Raw genomic sequence first — 6092 nt, forward strand, 5'->3', positions numbered from 1 at the left:
AGCATGTCATGGAGGCTTGGAAGATCCCAGCTGCCACCGTGGATCTGGTATGATGTAGAGCTGAGAGGGTCAAGCCTGCTGGGCCCCAGGCAGCCGGGCTCCGGCCAGGTCTAGCTCTGGCCAGTTTTGGCTGCTTGACCCACTGTGCCCCAGCGGGAGATGAAAGGCCTGTAGTTCTGAAGAAGGACAGCACTCCAAGGGCCCACCTCACAGGAGTCCCAGCCCTCAGGGCACAGCTTCCTGCCCTCTGAAGCAGTCACCACCTTGGCAGGAGAAGGTGGCACAGATTTTCCCCTGTAAGAGAAAGTGGAGGGAAGGCTGAGGGGCGGGCAGCTCTGCTCAGACTGGATGTAGAGCGAATGCTGGACAGAGGCAGGGCTGAAGCCCCATGTGGCTGTCCCACTGCCCCCAGCCCTGTTCCTGCTTCTGCCTTCCGCAGCAGGCAGGTGGGAAGCAGACACTCACGTTTCCCTTGGGGGCTGGCTCCTTGGTGGTCACCAGGAGCTAAGTGGGAAGCAGCTAGTCTTCTGGGACGTCAGGTGGCCTAGGTCTGGGAGCAGAGCAGCGCTGCCTGGGGAAGTGCTGTGACACTCCGCTGCAGGATGGGGTGGGGGGAGGTAACCCCTCTGCAGAGTCCCAGCCCCCATCCCAGAAAGGGCTTTGTGTATGGGGACAGTCACGACCTGAAACTGCTACAGTGCTGCCACCCGGGACAAGCAGAGGAGCTTTGCTGGGCCTCCACGGAGATTGGAGAAAGGGGAGAGCTGGTAGGGAGAAGGGGGAAGGGAGAACTGGGAGGGGGAAGCTGGTGGGGTTGGGGCACCGAAGGTACAAAGCTCAGACTCAGGGAGTGATGAGGAGGGTAGATCTCAAATGTAAGGGTCAGCCTGACAAGGTAGAGAGGTTAGGGTGTGGCTAGAGGCTGAGGGTTGGTAAAAACTGAGCTCAGATTTGAGGGCCTTCCAAAGAGCGGGGTTCACAAGGGATACAGGAGTGCTGATCCATAGGGGCACTTGTACCCCCAAGTTTATAGCAGCACTTTCAACAATAGCCAAATTATGGAAAGAGCCTAAATGGCCATCAACGGATGAATGGATAAAGAAGATGTAGTTTATATATACAATGGAATACTACTTGGCAATGAGAAAGAATGAAATCTGGCCATTTGTAGCAACGTGGATGGAACCGGAGGGTATTATGCTAAGTGAAATAAGTCAGGCAGAGAAAGACAGGTACCATATGTTTTCACTCATATGTGGATCCTGAGAAACTCAACAGAAGACCAGGGGGAGGGGAAGGGGGAAAAAAAATTACAGAGAGGGAGGGAGGCAGACCATAAAAGATTCCTAAATACTGAGAACAAACTGAGGATTGATGGGGGGGTGGGGGGAGAGGGGAAAGTGGGTGATGGGCATTGAGGAGGGCACCTGTTGGGGTGAGCACTGGGTGTTGTATGGAAACCAATTTGACAATAAATTACATATAAAAAAAAAACCGGGGCGCCTGGGTGGCGCAGTCGGTTAAGCATCTGACTTCAGCCAGGTCACGATCTCGCGGTCCGGGAGTTTGAGCCCCGCATCGGGCTCTGGGCTGATGGCTCAGAGCCTGGAGCCTGTTTCCGATTCTGTGTCTCCCTCTCTCTCTGCCCCTCCCCCGTTCATGCTCTGTCTCTCTCTGTCCCAAAAATAAATAAACGTTGAAAAAAAAAATTAAAAAACAAAACAAAAAAAAACCAACAACTAAGAGTGAGGTTCAGAGTTGGATGTTAGTGGGTGGGCAAGGCTCAGGGCTGGGGAGTGGCGGGGTGGGGCTCACAGCTCACAGGGGCGATGGGAGAAGCCAGAGCAGGGGCCATGGAGGAGGGGCTCTGGCCCCAGGCTGGCGGGGCTGCTCACCAGAGCCCAGTTCATTCAGGGCCTAGCAGAGTGAGCCGCCACTGCAGCACCGAGGACAGCGGGGGCCTGGGCTGGGACTGGTTTCATCTCCCCTGGGCCACGTAGCAGGAAGCACCGAGTTGAATCAGCTGGAAGAAGAGCATGCCAGGAGTCCAGGAGGAGCGGGGACAGCCAGTCCTGGGCCAGGCTCAGCCCCCTGCCCCAATCCCAACCAGCGGCTCCTTTCCCTCCTGCTCAGCATCTCTCTCGCAGCAGCTTACTGCATGCAGTGTAAGCAACCCTCCCTCCTCCCGCAGCAGCCCCATCCCACGCTTCACTTCACGGTGGTGTTCCCCAGGCCTCCGGGTAGCACATCTCTCAGAAACAGTAGAAGCTGTGTCATATCTGCGGACAGCTTGGGACACTGTGGCTCCGTTCCCATGAGGTGAAGGCACCAGGGGGCTCTCTCCTCCTTCGTGTGCTGCTCACCTGGACAGGAGCAGGGGTGAACTGACTGCTCGCCAGATTCTGGGCGACCAGTAAGACCAGCAGAAGGACTGGTAGGAGGAAAAGGAGAGAGGGGACCACTGCAGGGAGCAACCAGCTCAAGGGTCACAGGTCAAGGAAAGGTCAAGTGAAAGAGGTCGTGAGGTCAGGGAAGAGAAGGGGCAGTCCCAGGGTCCAGCAACAGTCATGAGTTAGGGATGGTCACAGAGTCCAGAAAGGGCTGGGGTCCCTGGGCTGGGGACAGCTACCTCTGAGCAAAGCAACTCCATGACTACTGTTGGCCACAGATATCTTCTACTGAGGTCCTGCAGGGGCCAGAGAGAGTGAAGGACCCTGTTGAGGACTGCAAAGAGAGATCCCCATCATTGCCTCCCGCAGGTGAATAAACTGAGGCTGGGGAGCAGGAGAGGTCAACCTCTACGGAGAAAGGGACCAAGGGGCTGAATTTTTGCTTCCCGTAAGCCCTACAGTCAGAGTGACACTAAGGCAAGCACAAAGGGGCCTGGAGCCTAGTAACAGCCCCTCTGAGAGTGAATGTTGTTGTTGGCATGGCAACAGCAGCATCCTAGGCCCAAGGGGAGACAGAACTGGAGCAGGTGCAGTGACAGGGAAGAGACATCTGGTGCCTCTGATCGGGCTTCATTTGTGTCCAACATCAGAAGGTGCTGGGGGGAGATGGGCTTTCTCAGAACCCAGGGCAGAGAAACCCCAGGTCACAGAGAGGGCCCCAAATCAGGGCACACCTTGTCCGGGTTCTTCAGGGTTCAGATCCCACCCTGTTTCTAAACCAGAGCTGGGCCAAGGGCAGGAGGTAGGTCTTAGACACTGGAGATCTGGATCCTGGCTCTGCTTCCCCCAGTACTGAAAGATTAGACCTGGAAGAGTGTGCTAAGCCCAGTTTGGGTGTTTCCACGCAAGGCAGAAAACTGCTGCAGGTGAGGGGGGGGGGGGGCGGGCGTTATTTCCATCTTCTCCCCCAGCCCCGTGTTCCCAAGGCTCACAGGACACGCTTCCCTGACCTCATTCTTCCTTCAGCACTTCCATCTGTCTCTTTCCAGGGAAACCCTGGAGCTAGAACCCCTCTCGGCTGGGGCCTTCTGTGCAGGGGTCTTGAATACACATCTGGGGCAGTGCTCACGATCCAGGGTGCTGAGGTGAAGCAGGATAGGATCTCCTGGTAATAGAGGTCACTTCTCTCTCTACCCTCACCTCTTCTAATTTTTTAAAAAATGTTTCTTACTTTATCTATTTATTTTTGAGAGAAACTATAAGCGGGGGAGGGGCAGAGAGAGAGAGGAAGACAGAGAATCCGAAGCAGGCTCCATGCTATCAGCACAGAGCCTGATGCTGGGCTTGAACTCACGAACCATGAGATCATGACCTGAGCCGAAGTCAGACGCTTAACCAACTGAGGCACCCAGGTGCCCCTGTCTTCTTTTTGCAAGTAATCTCTACTGCCAATGTGGGGCTCAAACTCAAGACCTTGAGATCAAGAGTCGCATGTTCTAGTGATGGAGCCAGCCAAGCACCCCTCCCCTCACCCCTTCCCAGCAGGTGTCCATGCCTCTCCCTCCCCTCCAACACCACAAGTGGGAAGCAGTTCTCCCAACAGCACCTCTCCAAGGGGATCTCAGCTTCCAAAGGTGAAGAGAAGGGCCCAGAGGCTCTACACAGATGTCTGTGTCCATGTGAAAGGAAGGGCCCAGGCATCCCGCACAGGCCTCTTTTCCTCCTCCCTGGGTTGGGTAGATGAGGCTGGAGGGACAGCCTGAGTGTGAGCTGGCCAGACACAGCAGAATCAGAAAGCCTGGCCGATAACCTCCTAATCTGCATTACTTTTGGCTTTGGTTTGTGCAACTCTCTATGGTTAGATAGAATATTCCTAATGATTCCCTGTGCCCCAGCCTCTCCCAGACATAGACCTACCTGCACACCTGAAGCTACGGAGGGCAGTGAACACGTGTGCATACGATGCAGCCCCTGGAATCATTGGTCAGCTCTGGGAATTCCTTCTGACGTTACTGCCGGGGGATGGGGGAGGGACACACAGGGGCCACAGGCAGAAGAGAGCACAAGCCAAACGCTGTCCAGACTGTAGCTGGAGGGAGAAATTAAAGCCAATTGGTAGCTTGGGCAGAGCGAAGGACCCCCGTCCCAAGGTCCCACTGGGACATGCCTACTTGTGTAGAGGAGAAACCTGGAAGGTAGAGAGGGCTCTCAGGAGTGACAGGAGGGCAGGGAGGCCCATGTCCTCCCAGAACCCACCTGGAATGGGAGAAGTCTGGCTGGCTGGTGGTGGAAAGGGTGGTGTGCGGGAAGAGGCTGCGGGTCCATTCTTACCGTGAGAACTCGGGAGGTGAAGCTGCTGGCAGGATCTGAACAATGAGGGGGAGCCATCATCCCAAGGACAGATTAAATAATGCAGAGGGAGGAGAAAAACCCCAGGAACCTTGCCCCTCACTCCTCTAACACACTGGTTACATTTTTAGGGTGCTCTCTTTGTAAAGCCTGCCAGGACAAGTTGACCCCAGCGAGAGGAACAGAAGACAACTGGAGGAAAGGGATGGCCCGTTGGGGCTGGACACAGACCGACTGGCTTTCCTCTGAGGTGGGAGTGAGGAGACTCCTGTTTCTGGGAGTTTCATCCCAGGATCAGCCACTGGGTTCGGCAGCACCTGTCTGGGGGGCAAGCCCGGAACGAGTCTCCAGCCTGACCTTCTCTGATGAGCAGCCTCCCTCCTTAAAGAGGGAGTTGAGTCACCTGTTCTCAGCAGGAAGTGCTCTGGTAGAGGTTCAGACTCCACGTCTAAGGGAGAGATTCTCATAAGACTCGGGAACCAAGAATGGGATTCCGGGCATTCGTGAACCCTTTAGATGGTGTGTAAAATTACCTATGCACATGTATTTTCCTAGAGAGTCCACAGTTTTTATCTTCGTATTTCGGAAGGAATCTATGATCCTGGAAAGATTAAGGACTACTGGTGTAAGCCAAGAGGGAGCAACCACGCTCCTTCCCGAGCCTGGTCAGGGAGCTGAGATGAAGTCCAGATTCCAGGGAGTCCCCTGTGGGAGAACCACTTCTGATGGTTTGTGCTAATAGCTCTGTGCCCTCGGGGCTGGAGGTCAGCTGTAGGGCTTTCTCCCTGTCCAGGAGGCTGTTATTGGGTCTCCGTACCTCTGGTTCTGCTCCCGTTCATGGTCTCACCTTCACCTAATTCTCAAGGTTTGTAAACCTAGCTGGGACACAGAAGGCACTAAAAATATGTGTTTGGATGAAGAAAGAAGAAAAGAATCCTTTGCTGCTGTGACAGGGAAGCGGCATATTTCCTCCAAGGCCTCTCTGGTGCAATTTGCATAAGGACTGCAGTCACCTAGGCAAAGGTGATAGCAGGACTCCCCAGGACCTGGCCCCACCTCCCCCCCCCCCACACACGGTAAAATACAGGTTGTACTGACCCTGGAATCCAGGTACCCATTCCTAAAGAGGAGGCTCTGAGGGATGTGACAGTTGAAATGCAGCAGATATATCCCCTGGGGGCCCCAGTGCTGCTGTCGCTCCAGCAGGAAAGCTGGAGGGACGGTCCCACCTGTTTCCCAGTGCCAAGGTTTTGTTTAACTCCCTTCCCAAACGGCAATGTCTGCTTGCACTTTGGGCCGGTTTTCAGTATTCAAGGTTTCTAGTTGCTCGATTAGGTTTAATTACCATGCATT

At 54.8% G+C, this 6092-nt stretch overlaps 2 long non-coding RNA genes across 2 annotated transcripts; one reads left to right on the forward strand and one right to left on the reverse strand.

Annotated features, from left to right (window-relative positions):
• Nucleotides 1-1749: 1749 nt before the first annotated feature.
• Nucleotides 1750-3608, reverse strand: LOC123597646. The gene is made up of 2 exons (XR_006712190.1): nt 2213-3608; nt 1750-2023 (listed from the first exon to the last, which is right to left on the reverse strand). It is a non-coding gene; the product is annotated as an uncharacterized LOC123597646 (long non-coding RNA).
• LOC123597647 lies at nt 2958-5285 on the forward strand. Its single transcript, XR_006712191.1, has 2 exons — nt 2958-3043; nt 4871-5285. It is a non-coding gene; the product is annotated as an uncharacterized LOC123597647 (long non-coding RNA).
• The last annotated feature ends 807 nt before the right edge of the window (nt 5286-6092 follow it).

This window comes from Leopardus geoffroyi, chromosome C1, assembly GCF_018350155.1.
Source record: "Leopardus geoffroyi isolate Oge1 chromosome C1, O.geoffroyi_Oge1_pat1.0, whole genome shotgun sequence".
Lineage (NCBI taxonomy): Eukaryota > Metazoa > Chordata > Mammalia > Carnivora > Felidae > Leopardus > Leopardus geoffroyi.